Genomic DNA, 22,898 nt, shown 5'->3' on the forward strand with positions numbered 1-22,898 from the left:
AAAAGAAAAAAAAACCTCCCCCAGCTTTACTAAATATCCCCAAATCTGTTATTACAAACCAGAAGAGCCGAATGAATTACATAATGGTAATAGTTACACTATAGGGAGCCTTCATAGGCCCAAATAAACCTGGGAACCAAGCCTTCTAACCATAACTACTTTGAAGAACAACAAAAGGGTTCATAGAATATTAGGACCATGTATCCAATGTGTCAAAGTTCCCAAGGGCCTCAGGGGACCCAGGGAAATGCTCACACCTGAACAATATTCAGAAGATAGTTCATAAAATATTGGAAAACCAGCCCCCCAGTGTGTTAGAGTTCAAATGAGTCTAAAGGACCCTAGGCAGTGCTCATACTGGGGTGGTTGAGAACCTAAGAGACTAAGAGTAGGGGTTCACTACATAAAAGGAATAAAGGGCGGGTTTTAAAATAGTTAAATTTCAGAAGAAGGAAAGTTCTGAACACAGAGTTGCAGGCAGAACTGCACCAGGAAGCAAACAAGGTTCATGTTCAGCATATAGTTCAAACAGGTTGAAATCTGATTAAGCTAATACTAATGCTAGTATTCAAAACAGTTATGGCTTAATCACAGAAACAATTATGTAGAAACAATTAAACTAGTCATACATATAATTACACAGGCAGGGCATATGAGTTAAGCAACAAAATTTATTGATTATATGTCTATATTGTGCGAAGTTCAGAACAGGTAGAGTATTAACAAGTAATACATGAAACAAGTTAAACCTCAGGCTAACTCATGGGAGGATTCATATTATTCAAAAAAAATTAGTCCTAAGTAAACAGTGTTGCTAAATGGAATCACATAATCATGTGAATGACAGAATCATGCTGAGAATTGAAACATGCTAGTCAAGGAAACATAGAGAATGAAATTGCAAAGGTTGGGGCATATCAGTTAAGTAAGAAAGCAAGTAAGTATGCCACAACAGTTAAGTTCCAGAATGATTTGGCCTTGGCTTTCAGCCGGCCAAAACCAGTGACACTTAGTGCAGAAATCAGAACAAGAGAGAGCTTAAGTTTTTTTTAGTGAGAATAGGAGAGTTCCTGTCTTGTTTTTAAGGGGAAAGGAGGAAGGGTTTAAATAGTACTCAACTAGACAGATAAATAAGTTAATAATTCAAACACACATAAGTAAGGAATGAAAATAGTAGTAGAATCAATTCAAGTTAGACTTAATCAATTAGCAGAACATAACCGCGTGTAATTAGGCGAGTACTATTTAGACTAAGATACAGAATAATTCAATAGTCAAGTACCAGATCAAATAAGGTAAGAAAATAATAAGAACAGGTAAATCGAACAAAATAAGGAAATATCAGTATCATACAAGAAAGGAAAGACTGAAAAGATTTCAAAAAAAAAACAACTAATTTTGGGGTAAGTAAAATTAGTGAGCAATTAACGCCAAAATTAAGGACAAATAGACAGAAACATTAAGAGAAATAATTAAATAATCGAAACCCTTGGAAAATAGGCAGAAATACAAAGATATATAGATGGAAATAATTAGGGTAAGTGAAATAAGTCAGAAGTAATAAAGGAAACCGTAATAGATACACAGAGATGAAACAACATATTTGGTTCGTCTTTGAAAATCAAAACCCTAATTTTAGGGTAAATAAAATCGACAGAAATAGTAGAGAAACTATAAAACACAGAGATAGAGATACCGCAACATTAAAGGAAAAGTACTAAAAAATAAAATATATTTCAGATCTGGAAAGATCTAAACCCGAATTTTAGGGTAAGTACAAGATTCAACCAAAATAGAAAAAATTCGACGAGTAACAAGGTAAATAATAACATTAAAGCGAACAAAAAATGAACCAAAATATGGTTTGAACAAGAGATCTAAAACCCTAACTTAAAGATACAAAAAATATTTGTACTCACAGATATTGGGATGAACACCGATGAGAATAACCAAAATATAAGAGATTCTGGACCAGATCTGGTTCGAGTCTTTTGAGATACACTTTCCATTTGAGGCAAATAATTTTAAGTAACATCAAATATGGATAGTAGGTAAAGAAGTAAGTCCAAATAAGGCAAGGAATCAAGAAATGATTCCATTTCTGCCCGGAACTGAAGGAGAAATAGTGATAGCGGGTTAAGGTTTGAAAGGGCGAGGGGTGAGTATGAGAGGATTAGAGGATCGCGGATGGGGGGAAATTGACTTAGGGTTAGGGGTGCTTGGTATAAATAAAAAGGTTGGGCGATTGGGAGTCGTTGATCTTCTGAGATCAATGTCTAAGATTAGATATTATGGCCGGGTGGGTTATTTGAACGGGTATGGGCCTGGGGTAATTGGGTTAGGGTAATTGGTCTAGTTAATGTATTGGGCTGGGTAGGTCCGAAATTAATTAGGCAAAGGGGCTATATTTTAAATACTTAATTAAATTAATAAAATAATTTATAAAAATAATTAATAAATAATAAAAATGTCATTTGTGTATGAAAATGATTTAGAATAATTAATTAATGTTATAAAAATAGAAAAAGTCATTTTTCTGCATAAAAATGTAATTATGCATATATATATGGGCTATTATTGCAAAAGTACAATTCTAGCCTTAAAAATGCAAATGCAATTATATGAATAGAATTAAAATATTTAAACATTATATGGGAATAAATGATGAATTTAGATAACTAAATTTTCATAAAAATAATATGAGGGATAATTATTGGATATTTGTATAATAAAAAATACAGAAATAAATTGATTTGAAGCCTTTAAAATTATAGAAAAGTTATAAAAACACTTGTGCATGTTTGTAAATCTAATAATGCATGTGCAGTATTTTGAAAATATATATGCATATTTAAAATATATGAGAAAAAAATTGGGTATCAACAGCTGTCCCTCTTTACCCGGGAAGGATGAAAAGAGTTGTCGGGTAAAGAAATGATGACCGATTTTGACCGAATGGGTGTTTTGAAAAATAGAACACACCCTGGTCTCTGAGCTGCCTACATATCCCTGGTTTTACAGGAATTAGACCGTGTGTAGTTCGGGACCCAACGGTGAATGAAACCGATGGAATTGTTATAAGAATGGTCGTATGTTTTGGAAAGGGTTACTTTTGGGAAGGATAGTATCGGATGGGTTTATGCGGAGTTATGAATCTGAATCTGAAGAATAACGGATGTATCACATGGCAAGTATCTGAACTGTCATAGAGTAAAGGCGAGTAATTGATGAGAGTTGGTTACGTTTGAAATAATGGCAAGGTATAAATGGTTTGAGCGGAAACCGGAGCAAAGGTTTCTCTCGTTTGAAGAATGGTTACCTCTTGGATTTCCTGCAAAACTTAAAACATGATGCGTGCAAGTATATATATTACTGCGAAATTTAAACATGATGCAAATTTCCTTTGGACCATGAAGGTTGTCTTTGGACAGTGAAGATGACGTCCTTAGACCATGACGTCCCGGGCCATGAATCATAAGATAAGGGATTCTCAGGCCATGAAATGATGTTCTCGGGCCATGAGAATTGTACCTCTTAACTATGACGCCTTTGAATAATGATGTGCAGTATTGAGAGATCCTCAGGCCATGACATGGAGTCTTTAGGCTATGAGGATGATGCCTTCGGACTATGATGCCTTTGGACAAGTTGGCTATACATCAGCCATGAAGTGCAAAGACATGATACCAAAGGTAATAACAAGGCAAATCTTAGTCTTGTTCGAAGTTTGGGGGCAGAGTTTAGCCCCAAGAGAAGAGGATAATGCAAGGTTTAGAATAGAGCAACGCTTATGCAAAGGGAGACAATGCTTAGTCTCATGAGAAGGCAATGCTTATCCTTATGCAAATGGGGAGGCAAGGCTTAGCCTCATGCAAGAATTGAGACAAGGCTTAGTCTCATGCAAGGATCGAGATGGAGCTTAGTCTCATGCAAAGAGAAGGCAATGCTTAGCCTTATGCAGGTAGGGAGGCAGGGCTTAGCCTCATGCAAGGATCGAGACAAAGCTTAGTCTCATGCAAAGAGAAGGCAATGCTTAGCCTTTTGCAAATAGGGAGCTAGGGCTTAGCCTCATGCAAAGAGAAGGCAATGCTTAGCCTTATGCAAATATGGAGGCATGGCTTAGCCTCATGCAAAGTTTGAGACAGGGCATTGTCTCATGTAGAGAGAAGGCAATGCTTAGCCTTATGAAAATATGGAGGCAAGGCTTAGCCTCATGCAAGATTTGATACATGGCTTAGTTTCATGCAGAGAGAAGGCAATTCTTAGCGTTATGCAAATATGAAGGCAGGGCTTAGCCTCATGCAAAATTTAAGACATGGCTTAGTCTCACGCAATGGGCGAATAGCAAATAGTTCAGAATATTTCTTAGCTGGAGATATATTTGCGCTTGGCGGTCCGATTGTTATGAAGGTAATGATTTTAAGGTGCACGTACTTGTGGTTATTCCTTGCCCTGCATTTAAAGAAAAATTGTGAGTTTTGTAGGGAAAGTTGGTTCGTGCCTTTTTCTGCTTGTTTTGCTTTGCTTTGCTCTGGAGGTCCTGTTCGAGTTACCCAGGGTATCACATGGCTACCAGAAATAAAGTTTTCGAAGGATATGCACTTAGTTGATGAAATAGAGTTATTTTAGAAAACATAGTGGTATGTAATATTAAGTAAATTAGACGAACTAACGACTGCGACACTTTTAGAGACATTGCGGCTTTCTTTGCGTTAGAATTTTGAGGGTCCTCCTCAAAATTCTGTCTAAGTTTAGTAAGTAATCCTTCGGCCGTTCTGCATGTAACGAATTTTGTTGGATCTATTCTGAAAATTTGAGAATCCTTCCCAAAATTTTGCCCCAGTTACTTTACCGATTTCTGACTATCTTACACATGATGACGTCGGCTGGACTTGCTTTGGAATTTTGAGGATCCTCCTCAAAATTCTGCCCCAGTTTCTGGTTCTAAAAAAATGAGGATTTTATTAAGATGTGACCGAACCTATAGGGTTGCCTACGTATCCCCTCTTAAATGGGAATCATGTCAAGCGTAGTTTAGTTACATAAAATGAAGGAATGTAAACAATCTAAACATAGTATCTCTTGACTGCGTCTGAATTGATAGGTTTTGGCCAAACTTCTCCATCCATCTCTGCAAGTATGAGTGCTCCTCATGTTATTACCCTATGAACCATGTAAGGACCTTGCCATTTAGGTGATAATTTCCCTTTGGCTTCATTTTGATGTGGGAAGATTCACTTCAGCACTAACTGCCCCGGTGTGAATTATTTTGGTTTGACCCTTTTGTTGAAAGCTCTGGACATTCTGTTATGATAAAGCTGACATAATACACTGCATTCATCCTTTTAACATCTATGAGGGCTAATTGCTAATAGTAAATCCTTATCCATTCTACATAACTGAGTTCAGCTCTTGTATTATCTTTAAAGAAGGAATTTCTACCTCAACGAGAATGATAGCTTCGGTACCATAAACCAGCAGATAGGGAGTTGCCCCGATTGATGTGCGGACTATGTACGGTACCCTAATAGGGAAAAAGGTAACTTCTCGTGCCATTTCTTGTGATTCTCTACCATTTTCCTTAGTATCTTCTTGATGTTTTTGTTGGCGGCTTCCACGGCTCCATTCATTTAAGGATGGTATGCCGTGGAATTCTTATGCTTGATTTTTGAAAGTTTCACACATGGATTTCATCAAATCACTATTGAAATTGGCAGCGTTGTCAGTGATGATGGAATTTGGAACCCCAAATCGACAAATAATTTGGTCTCAGACAAAATCTGTAGACCTTCTTGGTCACAACTTTTTAAGATGCAGCTTTGACCCATTTAGTGAAGTAGTCGATGGCCACTAAAATGAAACGGTGCCCGTTAGAAGCAGTGGGCTTGATTGGGCCGATGGCATCCATTCCCCAGGTAGAAAAAGGCCAAGGTGAGCTTTTTAAATTAAGCTCATTTGGCGGCACTCGTATCATGACTGCATGTATCTGGCATTGGTAGAATTTCTGAACATACCGTATACAGTCTGTCTCTATAGTCATCCAAAAGTATCTGGCCCTGAGTATCTTCTTGGCCAAGACAAAGCTATTCATATGTGGGCCGCAAGATCCGGCATGTATCCCCTCGAGTAATTTAGAAGCCTCTTTTGTGTCAATACACCTTAATAGTCCCAAATCAGGAGTTCTTCTATACAGGGTTCCTCCAGTTTGGAAGAAGTGATTGGACAACCTCCAAAGTGTGCGTTTCTGATTATGGTTTGCATGCTCTAAGTATTCTCCTTTTTCCAAGTACTCTTTGATGTCGTGGAGCCAGGGTTTCCGTCCATCTCTTCTTCAACATGAGCATAGTATGCCGACTGATTATGGATCCTCACCGGAATGGGATCGATGAAATTCTTGTATGGATGTTGTATCATTGATGACAAGGTGGCCAGTGCGTCTGCAAATTCATTTTGAATTCTAGGAACAAGTTTGAATTCTATCTTCGTGAACCTCTTCATCAGTTCTTGCATACGATACATGTATGGTAGTATCTTGATATTTTTCATAGCCCATTCTCCTTGAATTGAATGTACTAGAAGATCCGAATCACCAATTACTAGCAACTCTTATATGTTCGTGTCGAGGGCCAAATTGAGTCCCATGATGCAAGCCTCATATTCTGCCATATTGTTAGTGCATGGAAACCTATGCTTTGAAAATACTAGATTATGTTGACCCGTCTCTAATACCAAGACCGCTCCAATACCCACTCCTTTAAAGTTTGCAGCTCTGTCAAAAAATATTCTCTAGCCGTCATAGGCTTCAGCAATGTCCTCTCCTACGAATGACACTTCTTCATTAGGAAAATAAGTTTTTAGTGGTTCGTACTCTCCTCATACAGGATTTTCAGCAAGATGGTCTGCCAATGCTTATTCTTTGACTGTCTTCTGAGTTACATAGATGATATCGAACTCACTCAGCAATATTTGCCACTTGGATAACTTTCCGGTGGGCATAGGCTTCTAAAAGATGTACTTCAGAGGATCCATCCTTGATATGAGGTATGTGGTATAGGCACAGAAGTAATGACTCAATTTCTGAGTTGTCCATGTCAAAGTACAGCAAGTGCGTTCTAGTTGAGAGTATCGTGCTTCATAAGGTGTGAACTTCTTACTCAAGTAATATATGACTTGCTTCTTTCTTCCTGTCTCGTCATGTTGTCCCAAAACACAACCGAAAGCCCCATCTAGTATGGACAAATAGAGTAGCAAAGGTCTCCCAGGATCTGGCAGGACTAGGACTGGTGGCATGGACAGGTATTCCTTAATTCTGTTAAAAGCCCTCTGACAATCTTCAGTCCAACTGGTTTCAGTGTCCTTCCTCAACATTTTGAAGATGGGTTCACATATTACTGTGGACTGTGCTATGAAGCGACTGATGTAATTGAGGCATCCTAGGAAGCTCATCACGTCCTTCTTGCTCTTTGGTGGTGGTAACTCTTGGATAACTTTAACTTTTGACGGGTCCAACTCGATTCCTCGGCGGCTGACAATGAATCCCAGAAATTTTCCTGCAGGAACCCCAAATGCACATTTTGCGGGATTTAGTTTTAAATTGTACCTCCATAGCCTGTCAAAGAACTTTCTCAAGTCTACTATGTGATCTGTGGCCCTCTTGGATTTGATGATGACATCGTCAACATATACCTCTATTTCCCTGTGTATCATATCATGGAAGATGGTCGTCATGGCTCTCATATAGGTGGCCCCAACATTCTTTAGACCGAATGGCATCATTTTGTAGAAATACACTCCCCACGGTGTAATGAAGGCTGTTTTCTCTATGTCTTCTTCGTCCATCCAAATTTGATGATAACCCGTGAAGCAATCTACGAAGGATTGAAGTTCATGCTTGGCACAATTGTCAATCAGAATGTGTATATTTGGTAGTGGGAAATCATCCTTGGGATTCTCTCTGTTTAAATCCCGATAGTCAACACACACCCTGACTTTCCCATCTTTCTTCAAAACCGGTACGATATTGGCTAACCAGGTTGGGTACTCAACTACCCTGAGGACTCTGGCTTTGATTTGTTTAGTGACTTCTTCCATATTTTTAGGCTCATGTCACGTTTGAACTTTATGAGTTTCTGCTTCACCGGCAGATACATTGGATTGGTAAGAAACTTATGAGCCACTATGGAGGTGCTCAGGCCAATCATGTCATCATATGACCATGCAAAAATATCCTCATATTCTTTCAGGAAACGAGTATATTCTTTCTTTTCTAATGGTGATAGGTGAATGCTTATGCGAGTCTCTTTGATGGTTTCAGAATATCCCAAGTTGATTGCCTCGGTTTCGTCTAGGTTGGACTTAGGTTTGTTCTCAAAATTCTCAACTTCTCTGATAACTTCCTCAGGTATCTCATCCTCTTCTTCCAAGTCACTATCCTTATGTTGCGTTGTCTCATTACATGTCACAGTCGTTGGTTCATCAAGGTAAGAAATAGTAATGCTGTAAAAGAAAGATATGAAAGATAACGATAATAAAACATCAAATTATTTGATAAATGCTGAAATGTTAAACAAAATATCGTCTGAATGACTTCAAAAAAATGTTTTCCAAAATAAAATACTGAAAGGAAGATATTTTAGAAACTAAATGCTCAAAAAGACATGTTTTTTCAAATAATATTAATAGCCATGCTACCCCGGGACTCGTCTGGCCCTTGATGCTGTGGCGGTCCAGTTCCTGAGAAATGCTCCCCTCTCCACCGTGTGAATAGTAAGGCCTTATTCCTCCTCCTCCTTAACTATCACATTGCAATCCATATCTTCGTCTTCTAGAAACAAGTTCCTTAGCCCACCTAAAGCTTCCTCTTCTTTAGATCCCCATATTGTATCGGCCTAATAAAAGGTCTGACTCAGATGCGGCGCTGGCTGCTCAAGAGGGTAATAAGGACCATGCCATAGGGGTGATCAATCAGTATATTCTTGCCATGTATACTGATATCCGAGCCAAAAAGTTGTACCTTGATGTTTCAACTGTATTGGTTTGGTAATGCCCTGGAGTTTCTTCCCAAGCCCTTTGCCGGGTTCATACCCTGACCATGCTAGTATGCTTTCTATTTTGCTGCTCCACCATTTATCTTTTTCAATTGCATTGACACGCTTGATGCGGTGATAAGTTTCTCCATCTAACTTTCTTCTATTTTCGACAATTGGGACAATTTAACTGGTGTAAATGGGATTACTTCCGTCTCCGTGGATGATTACCTCCTGATGGTTCCATTCAAACTTCATAGCCTGGTGTAGCGTAGATGCCACACCTCCAACGACATGTATCCAAGGTCATCCCAGTAAAAGATTGTACGTAGCAGATATGTCAAATACTTGAAACTCAACATCGAACCAAGTCGGACCCATTTGTAAACAAAGGTTGATTTCCCCAATCGTGGCTTTTTGAGACCCATCAAATGCTTTCACATTCATACTCCTAAATCGTATCTCATGGAAATCTTTACCCAACCTTTTCAGAGTAGTCAATGGACAAATGTTGAGGCTTGAACCCCCATTTATTAAGACTCTAGCAATGAATTTGTCCTCAAACTGTATTGTGATGCGCAACGCCTTATTGTGACTTAGTCCTTCAGGTGGTAATTCATCTTTGTGGAAGATGATCTTGTGGCTTTCCAGTACTTTCCCTACCATGTTGGCCATCTCTCCACTGGTGATGTTGTTAGGCATATAAGCTTCATTCAGCACCTTTATCAGAGCATTCCTATGTGCCTCAGAATTTTGAAGCAGCGACAAGATGGATATATGGGCGGGAGTCTTGTTCAGATGATCAATGATAGAGTATTCTCTTACTTGTACTTTCCTCCAGAGATCATCTGGACCGGTTTCAATGATGGGTTATTTGGTAGCAGCTTCCTTGCTTATTCCTCCCAAATTTTCGAGTGTATAGATCTTTCCAGTTCTGTTCATCCCCTGTGCAGCACCAGACTCTTCCATTTTTGATTTCCCTTTCCTTCTAGCTTCGGCAACATAATCCCAGGGTATGGTATTGGAATTGAAAGGTGGTGTGGGTGCCACCGTCACAGTGAAGGGTATGGCTACTTCTACTTCAAATGGAGTAGGTGTAGTCGTAGGTGCAGTTACTTCAATTTCAAATGGTACTGATGCGGCTACTTCAACTTTGACTGGTGGTTGTATCTATACCACAATAGGAGTGAGTGTGACTGTGGGTTTAGGGTCAACACCTTCTCGAATAAGCCCAATCGACCCCTCAGGATCCCATTATTCATCAGTTTCTATCACATTTACTCCTTCACCCCTATGATCTGGGAGGGGATTGTTGTGGACATTTGGCGCGGCTTCGTTTGCTTGTATGACTTTGGTATCAATCTGGGTTTGAATTTTGTTTTTCAGAGTGCGACATTCATCAATAGTATGTCCTTTCATGCCGAAATGGTACGCACATGTTTTGTTTGGGTTGACCCACTAGAAGGAGTTTTCCATGGCAATAGAAGGAATGGGGGTGACATATCCGGCAACCTTCAATTTTCATATAGCTGGTTGATGGGCTCAGCAATAAGGGTGTACTATCTAGACAGCCTGCAATCGAAATTGGGTTTGGGTTTTTTATAGTTTTGACGGGTTGGAGGTGAATGGTAATAGGCTGGCTGGGTGTTATAAGTGTGATAAGCGATAATAGGTTGAGATTATCTAGGAGGTGAAGGCTGGTATGTGGGTGGAGGTGCTTGGTACATGAGTGGAGATTTTGGACCTTGGGCCACCATCACTGCCCATACTTCTTTGTTCTTTGATATACCCCCTGACTGTAATGCTTTATTCGTAGCCTGTAGTGCCTTAAAATTGGTTGCCATCCCACTCTTGATCCCTTCTTCAATCCTTTCCCCGAGTTTGATGATGTCAGAGAATTTGTGATTTTCGATAACCATTAACCTTTCATAGTATTGTGGATCCCGGGCCCTGAAAAAGAATTTATTCATTTGCTCTTCCTCTAGTGCCGACCTGACTTTTGCAGCTTCTGACCTCCATCGAGTAGCGTACTCGTGGAAAGTCTCTGTCAGTTTCTTCTTAAGATTCTGTATGTAGAAGAATCCGGTGCATTCTCTGTGTTAAACCTGAATCGGTCCATGAAGTCTGACGCCATGCTTACCCAATTGACCCATTTCTTGGGATTTTGACTTATGTACCAAGATAGGGCATCTCCAGTGAGACTCCTCATGAATAGCTTCATGCGAATCCTTTCATCTTTCCCAACTCCCACGAGCTTATCATAGTATGTTCTCAAATGTATCTTCGGGTCACCCGTTTCGTCAAACATCTCAAACTTAGGAGGTTTGTAGCCCTCCAGCAGTTCCACATCTGACTGAATGCATAGATCCTCATAATTTAGACCTTCAATTCCTTTTCCTCCTTCAACACCCTAGACTCGGATTGTGAGCTTCTTGAGCTCCTCCACCATGTTCTTAATGAGCAGGTCTTTCTCGGTGGATTCTGGAGTGTACGAGATTGGATGAGTAGAGTGGGGTAAGGTTTCCAAGTATATGGAATTGTTTTGGTGGGTGCCAGGGGTTGGAGTGTAGTGGTGATCATTAGTTGAATTTTGCGAATCAGGGATAGGTTGTGAGATATTCTAAGGAGTATGGTAAGTGGTTTGTGGGTATTGAGTATGAGGATGTTGGTGTTGAGGAGTAGTGGGTATTGATGAAGGATTTGAATTTTGGGGAGGTGTGTATTGATGGGGTGCGGTAGGATTTTGTAGATGTTGGTTTGGTGTGTTTTGAGGAGGTGCTGGGTTTTGGGCATTTTGCTGGTTAATGTCTGGGACGTTTAGGGTGAGGGAGAGGTTTGCCAAGTTGCGGACGTACTTAAGTTCCCCTTGTAATTCTAGTATTTTCTATTCCAATCGTAGGACCAACTCATTCTAGGCTGGAGTGCGCCGATCATTTGATGTTCAACATTTTCCACATGCACAACATTTTCTTTTCGAATACCACTCATATTATCCATCTTAGCCTTTCCCTTTCTCTTCGGATTACTTGGATGAGGAGGAGGTGGAGGGCCTCTAAATCTGGTGTGATATACTGACAATGCCAGTATGTGCGAACCAACCTTAGGGGATGGGAATAATCAAAATAAAGAAAAATACAAAAAGGTTAACAAGTCAGTAAGGATTCTGAAAAGCATTTGCAATATTTAAACACGTATGGCGGGAATGTAAATTCGCGTCCTAATTTAGGGAACCTCGTTGTGCCTGAGGTTAGCCTAGCAACAAGTAGATTTGGAGAGATTTAATGCTGATAAATGCTTCATTTCATTAATGTAATAATTAAGACAAACCTAAAAACGGCGATAAATAAATGAGTTACTAATGACATCTGCCTTATTACATTCGAATTCCAAAATGACTTAAAACAGATAAACCTAATCTACTTGGTCCTAGAGGGACCTTCCCCATATTTGACCCTCTTTGCTCTATCAATTAAATTCCCCAGGTCGTGCATGTCCAGCAACAGGTATGCCCTCGCTAGGTGTCCTCCTTTGTTGCCCTCTGCATTCTGACAGTCTACGACCCTTTTCCTTATCTTACCTTCCAGTTCCATTAGACCCTGCTCCAAATATTCCAACCTTTCTATCGACCTTGTAGCCATTTACTTCCACTCATTAATTAACTCCATGTCTAACTTATATTGTTCCAAATGACTGGCTTCAGACTCAAGGACTCTTTTAGGCAGCCTCTCATACTTCACTTGTGCTTCAGTAGCCTCATCTATGACTCTATTTCCTTGACCAATCCCTGGCTCGACCATTCTTGCTATGTTATCTTCTAACCATGATGGGTAGAAGTACACATGACCAATGTGATATCGATCTGGCTCGATGGTATCCTTTTTCACGATAGTCTTCAAGTGCCACATGTGTTGGGCCTCACATTTGTATGGAATGACATCATCCTGAAAATCTGCTCTATAATGACTCATTTTGGAGACTCGTAGTATGACTTGTTTTCTACCAGCTTGTCTCATGAACCTGATAGGAACATAGGGATGTATTTCCCTTAACCCAATTAACACCAAATGCGGAACATCCCTGGATCTGATGATGAATTCATTAGTAGGGAACTACTTGAACATCCAATGAAGCTGGTCCTCGGTCAAATTGCTGAAAAACTGTGCCCATTCCATAGCATTATCTGGTTGTGCAAATCTGTCTGGGATAAAGGTCATTCTTTTAGGATGGTGGAAAGCTATGTGATCGTTCCATGGTCTCCGTGGAAACTCTTGGTGGTATTGACCCCTCTGAAGGTGTTATAACAACCAAATCTGCAGTAGCAAGTTGCAACCCTCAAAGTGTTTGAACCCTCTTCATTTTTCATGTGTGAGGTGTAACAACTAATATAATATATAACCATACAATCTTGTCACACCCCATATTTTTGTACGTGAGAGTACGTCGTAAGTTAGTTGAAGTAAGCTCGAAAATGAGATTATATTTGAAAGTGCATAAAGTAACTTAATCATTTTACATTTGAGGTTACAAATCCAGAGCCCGATATACGTCTGCTACAATTATCGAAACAATAGTATATGTTTGTCACTCGATTCTCTCCATTAAAGATTTGGTTACCATGGCCAACCTGGTGTGAATTCTGTCCCCTTGTCTTGGAAACATCATCATACCCAGAAAGCAGACGATGAATACAAAAACCCTACGATGAGTCAAACCCAAGGAAGTGATGGAGAATTCATCATGAAAGATACGGTAAGATTTGTCGTGTCCATATCATTCATAGAGGAAGTCGAAGGATATGTAGACTTCTTCATGCACTCCAAGTCATCATTCTTTCTCAGACCCATCATCTTCATAAAACCCCTGGTAGTGCGGTTTTTCGGTACTAGTAAGCCGGGACTATCCCATGGTAATCCAATGAATCCTCCTATTTCCTCTAAAAGAGGAGTCATTTCTATATTGCCAAACTAGAATACAGCTCTTTCTCCATCACAGAACATAATAGCAGCCTCGATCAACATGTTATTTGGTTGGAGTCTAATAAGGAAGGTAAATTTCCAAGAACCCTTTTTACGTGATTTTTGTCGCTCGGCGAAAGGTTTTCCCACCAATCTAACAACAACGGTGGCATACTTCGAACCATGCTGAACTTGGGAACTCCGTGCCTTATTTTCTGCAAAAATAAATAGAGTTAGACCCGTGCCCCCTTCGGATTCGACTACTTACGCATTAACAATTAGCATGTCGACATTTATCTCTCCAAATAATGCACATATCGTGGTTACGCCCGTTGGGATTATGGAAATTCCAATGGATTTTGGACAAGGCTTTCTTAGAGGGTTATTATGCGGACAACATATTAACCCAAGCTAGGTTTGATCATGATGCATGTACAGTTATTATCAAAGTAAGGTTCTTATAGAAATCTAGATTGGTACCCTCAAGCGGACAACTTGAGAAGGAAAGGCACGAAACTGTCGAATGCACCGCTGATCAACTAGTTTTACCATAAATAAGCCTTTCCAAATTTAAAGGGTGATTTTAGAAAGATCGTGGACACTCATCAAGCGCCGCTATGATATTAGTACGCACGAGTGGAATATGATGTTGAGTATGAAGTTATGCAAAAGAAAATAACATGTTGCCAAGTATTTGCACGATGAATAATGATAAAATGCGGTATTTAATAATTGTAAAGACATTTAAGAAAGAAAAACAAGGAGACAAGTCAGTTTCCATAGTAAAAAGTGATAAAACAGGGAAGAGAAATCATAAATGAATGAAGATAGGCAAATAAATTCATATAGAGTGGAAGGGGTGTGCAAGTATTAACAGAATAATAAAGACATGCTTAAAGACTAATTCACAAACAAGATCATTATGGTAAGAGCCTAAAGAAATCCCCAATAGAGTTGCCATGCTGTCGCGCCCCCTTTTTTTCACGAAATTGGGTTTCGACATTTCTGGGACAACTCTTTTCTGAGAGGGTAGGGAATTGGAATTGAAAGAGTCGCCACCTAACGGATTAAGGTGTGTTAGGGCACCTAGAGCAGATAACTCATGTTGTACTAGTTCACATCACCAGAGGTTGGGTAAGGGCTCGCAATTACCTTGAAGGGAAGGTGTTAGGCACCCCTCGAGGTCCACAATTATGGGTCCCGACCGAACTTAAATTAAGCGAATTAGTCTAAAAAGGGGAGAAAACAATTTGGACAAATACAATATTCAATTTATTTTAAACAGGAGTATGGATTATAGGGTGGTCCTATGTTTTTTAGCCTATAGGATCATTCCATGCAATACTTTGTAACTCCCTCAAGTCGGGGTGTTACTCATAGCATTAGCGCATGAGCTATCATCTCCTTACTACCCGATTACTATCTTTAGGTTGTTACTTAAGCATTCTAGTAGTTTCTAGCTCGTTCCTTATGCGTGCACTACCTGTCCCTTACTTATGGCCTTGGAGGTATTAGGACCTCTATTTGGGATAGTTCTCGACCAACCTATGTTACTTAAAAATGTAAAATCTAGGCGACAAATAAAACAAATAGGACTTTCAAATAAAGAACAAGTATGGGCTCACATTGACCTCCACATATAGGCAACAAAAGCAGGTAATTGAATCAGCAAACTTCGTTAACTTTGGAATCTTATAGGTAGGATATCTACGTGAGAAAAACAGAGTATAAAGGCAGTTTTATTAAGGCTAGCATTAAGACCTATTTGTTTGGCTACTGATTTTATTTAGCATGAATTTGGGCACTTCAGGCAGTAATATGTCACAATTTAGATCCAGAATCATTGTTGAGTCCTACATAAACGTTGCCTAAGTGATTGACAATAGCGATTGAATTCAGAATCGATCAACAGGATCCTAGAGGCATGATTTCTACGAGCTTATTAATTACAGACCTATAAACATAGTTTCTGGGTGTAGTACCAATTTTAACTCGTAAGGATAGATTTTTATTTCCTATAGGCATGCTTTATAATTGCTGAATTAACTTAAACCTTGTAGGCATGACTTCTAAATTTGAAATTGACTTTAGTCCTATAGGAATGATATCTATTGATTTAAACCTTATAGGCACGATTTCTAGGTTTGAAACTGATTTTTAATCCTATAGGCATGATATCTATTAGCTGTATCCAAGCAGAAATTAACAGATTGCCAGGAAGGATAATTAGCTCAAACAACAAGGTCCGATAGGCATGATTGTTAATGCACATTTGTTTAAAATATGTATAGATCATCTGGATAGGATTTCTAATGTACATAATTGAACGAAAGTCCTATAAGCAGGATCTCTAGTATGCAAATGTAAAATACAGAATCAAAATGATCGTAAAAGTCATATAGGCAGGATTTCTAAATACAGTATAATACTCACTCAATTCAATCAGCATAATTAAATCCTATAGGCAGGATTTCTACCCAGTTTTAACAAAAGATATAAGAAAAAAAACCTCCCCCAGCTTTACTAAATATCCCCAAATCTGTTATTACACAGTTATTATAGACAAGAATAGCTGAATGAATTACATAATGGTCATAGTTACACTATAGAGAGCCTTCATAGGCCTAAATAAACCTAGGAACCAAGCCTTCCAACCATAACCACTTTGAAGCACAACATAAGGGTTCATAGCTTATTAGGACCAGGTTTCCAATGTGTCAAAGTTCCTAAGGGCCTCAGGGGACCCATGGCTTACACCATAACCACATTCAGAAGATAGTTCATAAAAGATTGGAAAACTAGCCCCCCAGTGTGTCAGAGTTCAAAGGAGTCTCAATGACCCTACGCAGTGCTCACATTGGGGTGGTTGAGAACCTAAGGGACTAAGATTAGGGGTTCAGTACATAAAAGGAATAAAGGGCATGTTTTAAAATAGTTCAATTTTAGAAAAAGGAAAGTTCAGAACACAGAGTTGCAGACAGAACTACACCAGGAAGCAAACAAGGTTCATGTTCAGCATATAGTTCAAATAGGTTGAAATCTGATTAAGCTAATACTCATGCTAGTATTCAAAATAGTTATGGCTTAATCACAGAAACAATTATGTAGAAATGATTAAACTGGTCATACATATAATTACACAGGCAGGGCATTTGAGTTAAGCAACAAAATTTACTGATTACATGTCTATAGTGTGCAAAATTCAGAAGGATTAACAAGTAATACATGAAACAAGTTAAACCTTTGGCTAACTCATGAGAGGATTAATATTATTCAAAACAAATTAGTCCTAAGTAAACAATGTTACTAAATGGAATCACATAATCATGTGAAGGACAGAATCATGCTGAGAATTGAAACAGGCTAGTCTAGCAAAGCATACAGAATGAAATTGCAAAGGTTAGGGCATACCAGTTAAGTAAGAAAGCAAGTATGCCACAATAGTTAAGTTCCAGAATGATTTGGCCTTGGCTTTCAGCCGGCCAAAACCAGTGACACTTAGTGCAGAAATAAGAACAAGAGTGAACAAGAGATAGCTTAAGTTTTTTTCCAGTGAGAATATGACAGTCCCCATCTTGTTTTAAGGGGAAAGGGGGAAGCGTTTAAATAGTACTCAACTAGACAGACAAATAAGGTAATAATTCAAACACACACAAGTAAGGAATGAAAATAGAAGTAGAATCAATTCAAGTCGGACTCAATCAATTAGCAGAACATAACCACGTGTAATCAAGCGAGTACTATTTAGACTAAGATACAGAATCAATCAATAGTCAAGTACCAGATCAAATAAGGTAAGAAAATAATGAGAACAGGTAAATCAAACAAAATAAGGAAATATCATTATCATACAGGAAAAGAAAGACTGAAATCTCAGTAAAGATTTTAAAAAAAAAACCTAATTTTGGGGTAAGTAAAATTAGTCAGTAATTAACGCCAGAGTTAAGGACAAATAGACAGAAACATTAAGAGAAATAATTAAATAATCGAAACTTTAGAAAAATAGGGAGAAATACAAAGACATATAGACGGAAATAATTAGGGTAAGTGAAACCAGTTAGAAGTAATAAAGGAAACCATAATAGATACACAGAGATGAAACAACAAATTTGGTTTGCCTTTGAAAATCAAAACCCTAATTCTAGGGTAAATAAAATCGATCAGAAATAGTAGAGAAACTATAAAACACAAAGATAGAGACACCAAAACATTAATGGAAAAATACTAAAAAATAAAAATCGTTTCAGATTTGGAAAGATCTAAACCCTAATTTTAGGGTAAGTAAAAGATTCAACCAAAATAGACAGATTCGAAGAGTAACAAGGTAAATAATAACATTAAAGCGAACCAAAAATGAACCAAAATCTGGTTTGAACCAGAGATCCAAAAACATAACTGAAAGATACGAAAAATATTCGTACTCACAGATATTGGGATGAACACGGACGAGAATAACCAAAATATAAGAGATTCTGAACCAGATTTTGTTCGAGTCTCTTGAGATACACTTTCCATTTTAGGCAAATAAGTTGAAGTAACATCAAAGACGGATAGTAGGTAAAGAAGTAAGGCCAAATAAGGCAATGAATCAAGAAATGATTCTATTTCTAGCCGGAATTTAAGGAGAAATGGTGACGGCGGGTTAGGGTTTGAAAGGGTGAGAGGTGAGTAGATGAGATGATTAGAATATGGCGGATGGGGGAAAAATTACTTAGGGTTAGGGGTGTTTGGTATAATTAAAAAAGGTTGGCGATTGGGAGCCGTTGATCTTCTGAGATGAACGACTAAGATTAGATATTATGGTCGGGCGGGTTATTTGGACGGACATGGGTTTGGTTGGACGGATATGGGCCTTGGGTAATTGGGTTAGGTAATTGGGCTGGTTAATTTATTGGGCTGGGTAGGTCCGAAATTAATTAGGCAAAGGGGCTAGATTTTAAATACTTAATTAAATTAATAAAATAATTTTTGAAAATAAATAATAAATAATAAAAATGTCATTTTTACATGAAAATAATATATAATAATTACTTAATGTTATAAAAATATTAAAAATTATTTTTCTACATAAATAATGTAATTATGCATATATATATATATATATATATATATATATATATATATATATATATATATATATATATATATATATATATATATAGAGAGAGATTGCAAAATGTGCAATTCTAGCCATAAAAATGCAAATGCAATTAAAATATTTAAACACTATAAGGGTATAAATAATAAATTTAGATGATTAAATCATCATAAAAATAATATGAGGGATAATTATTGCATATTTGTATAATAAAAAAATACAAAAATAAATTGATTTAAAGCCTTTAAAATTATAGAAAATTATAAAAGCACTTGTGCATGTTTGTAAATCTAATAATAATGCATGTTAACTATTTTGAAAAAATATATGAGGAAAAATTGGGTATCAACACCTAGATTCTCGCGGCCATAACTGGTGGTACTGGTGGTCGTTTGCCTGATCCGTCGCACGTGTCCTCACCATATGTGAGATATTAGAAGAGTCAAGGTTGGAACTTCAAAAATAACAAATTCACACGACAAGAATGCAAGAAAGTGAAGTTTATTAATAGTTTGGTAGCCCCTTGAAGATTAGTACAAACGTCTCCGGACTAATCCACAAGACCCTACTAAACTTGCTCGTGACACGTGATACCTAAGCGACCAAGTGCTTTGATACCAACTTGTCACGACCCCAAGTACACAAGTCATGATGTCACCTAACTCAACCCACTAGGTAAGTCAACAATCACATAATAACAATGGAAATGAAGTAACGTGGTCTAAAAACTCAACATCAGAAGAATATACAAAGTAACTGAGAATAAAACCACAATACTGGTACAACCAATCCCAAAATTTGGTGTCAACGAGTACACGGGCACTACTGAATAACAAGATACAAGCAAAATCCTCCAATATGACTATCTGAACAAAATAACAGTAAAGATAGAGATAGCAAAAAGAGAACTTCAAGGACTACAGACGATATGGTAGCTATCTCGTAGTATCCCAAAAGCTGGCAAAAACTTAAGTCTGAAAATCACTTTGATCGGATGTACCTGGATCTGCACACTAAGTGCAGAGTATGGTATGAGTACAACCGACTCCATGTACTCAATAAGTAACAACACTAACCTTGAGCTGAAAGTAGTGACAAGCATAGAAATGATAGGCAAATGCCAATACCAATAACTGATAACAGTTCAGAATATAAAGGATAAATCATAGAAATTGTAACTTAGTGATATCATGTTCTGCTTGTTCACATTTTTGAAATTTAGACATGCTTTCAGGTATATAGTTAAAGCTCAACACAAATAAAGCAGGTCAGTTATCATTTAGCATGAGGAAAGTACATCCCTATGCCTACATGTCAAGTATACATGTCAATCAACAATATCACTGTCACGACCCCAGTTCGCCCTCCATAAATCATCGTGATGGCACCTTGTACTATATGACTAGGTAAGCCTAAATTGCGGAAGATAACCAAAGTGCGAAATAAAAACAAGTTAAAACAGAATGAAGAGTGATAAAACAGTGTTTAAAAGTGCCGCTCGGCATACACAATATTTAACTCTCAACCAATACATACTTCCAAAACCCGGAAACCTATGAATCACAAGTTAAGGATCACTACACAGTACTCTAACTCCAGAATATCTAACAAGGAAAAGAAATACAGAAGGGCAAATGTTTAAAAGCTAGAATAGAAAGGGACTCCTCGGTCTGCGGACGCGACAGATGTACCTCGAAGTCGCTGGACCAGTTGCCTCGCATCAAGGGTGATAGGACTGAGACGCAGTACCTGGATCTGCACATGAAAAACATGCGCAGAAGGGGCATGAGTACACCACGGCGGTACTCAGTAAGTGCCAAGCCTAACCTCGATCGGGTAGTGACGAGAAAGGTCAGGGTCCTATTGAGGTTAAATAAAGTATAAAGTTTGACAGTGTAGAACAGAACAGTATAAATAAATACAACACTAAAAGTAACACAAGATATAAAAAGGGCAACAACAACTATTACAGAGACAAGGCAAAACACGAAAAGAAATGCGATTTAGCACCAAAATAACAACCGGGGATCTCCCAAGATACCGTCTTGTAGTACCATATGTACATATCCAATGGATCTCTCGAGATCCTGTCCCGTAGTCCAACTCATAGTGCGCGGGGATCTACCGAAATCCCACTCCGCAGTCCCAAATATAAATACCCAGTACTGGGGGAATCTGCCGGGTGCATTCCCGTAGTTCTATATAACTGTGCAGCGGAATCTACCGAAATCCCACATTCGTAGTCCTAAAATAAATAGGCAAGGGGGGAGGGGAGCTACCGGAATCTCACATCCGTAGTCCCAATGTAAATACACAGCGCAACAGAAAAATATTCAGAAATAGCAATTTCATATTAAGGCGAACAAGTAATTCTAGTCTAACATGCTGCACAAAATTCAGGTAAGGCAGTTTGAGCAAGTAAAACAATTAAGTCTCTTAGACATGCTTTCCTAAGCTAACAACAGGCTTAATAGTGCAAGTAATAAAAACAGGAAAGGAAACACACTAGTAATTACTTAAAGAAAACAAGATTTCTAACAATTAGCACAAGTATGCACTCGTCACCTCACGTACAAGTCATTTCAATTACCAAATATATTGTAACGCCCCAAGCCTAGGGGTGAGACTGGCTCTCAGTGCCCAACTATCATTGCGTATCACTTGTGATTAAGAGACTATGAACATGTAATGTCATTTTTTTGGCCATGGGCCACATTGTAAGATAATGTACGATGCAAAATATAAAACTGAATAGAGACTAACGCTGACTAACCGTCAACATAAAGCTGGGCTGGCAAGGCCATCATAATTACTACAACTAACAAGCCAACAAAATATACGTATAGGGCCTACAAGCCCAACATACTGTACTAACTGATAGAACATATCTACAAGCCTCTACTGATAGATGTACTATGATCGGAACAGGGCCCCGACCTACCCATAACCTATCTACATATATACACAAGATACACACCACACTACTAGACCCGACAACTCCGAAAGGAGGGGAGCTTACAGATAAAGCTGAACTCGGGCAACACCTACTGAGGAGGTCTACCAGTCTGTTTGTCTAAACCTGTATGCATGAAATGCAGAGCCCCCAGAAAGGGACGTCAGTACAAAATAATGTACCGAGTACGTAAGGCAATATACTAAAGCTGAAACTGAATTGATAATATAATAATTGAGAACAACTGGGAGTCAAAGAAAATCTGAAGATATGCTCATCTGCTGATACTGACTCAATTCTCTCAATATAGTGAGTAAATAGTTGTCCGACCCTGTAAGGCTCGGTATACATATATATCTGCTCTGTCGTAGTAGGCTCGCTCATAAGCGCTCGACCATACTAGGATCTGTATCTCGACCAACTAGGCTTTGTATCTCGACCAACTAGGCTCGCGCATATGCGCTCGACCACACTAGGATCGTCATATAACTTACCATCTGATTAGAGGTTGCCCAATAAGGGCCTGCCCATCGATTATAGCTCGATGGTAATGAAAATAATTTTAATACTGTATATATAAACTTCTCTACTCTCTTGCCTGGAAGAAGGAAATACTCAACCGAATATGAAGTCCCGATAAGGAGAATATTATAACTTACAACACTAGGAAAATATACGCAATTTGCGAGACTAGCAAAATATACGTTAATTTCGGGATATGAATTTTTCTTTATGACTCGTTACCAAACTTGTGTAATGACGAGATCATGCCAAAATCAAGGAAAAGCTTAGCCTTAACATACTTTTTTTCTTTAATTATTTGAATGAATCTGTTTCTGCGAAATTTACACTTGGATTCCTTTACA

This window comes from Nicotiana tabacum, chromosome 20, assembly GCF_000715075.1.
Source record: "Nicotiana tabacum cultivar K326 chromosome 20, ASM71507v2, whole genome shotgun sequence".
In the NCBI taxonomy this organism is placed as follows: domain Eukaryota; kingdom Viridiplantae; phylum Streptophyta; class Magnoliopsida; order Solanales; family Solanaceae; genus Nicotiana; species Nicotiana tabacum.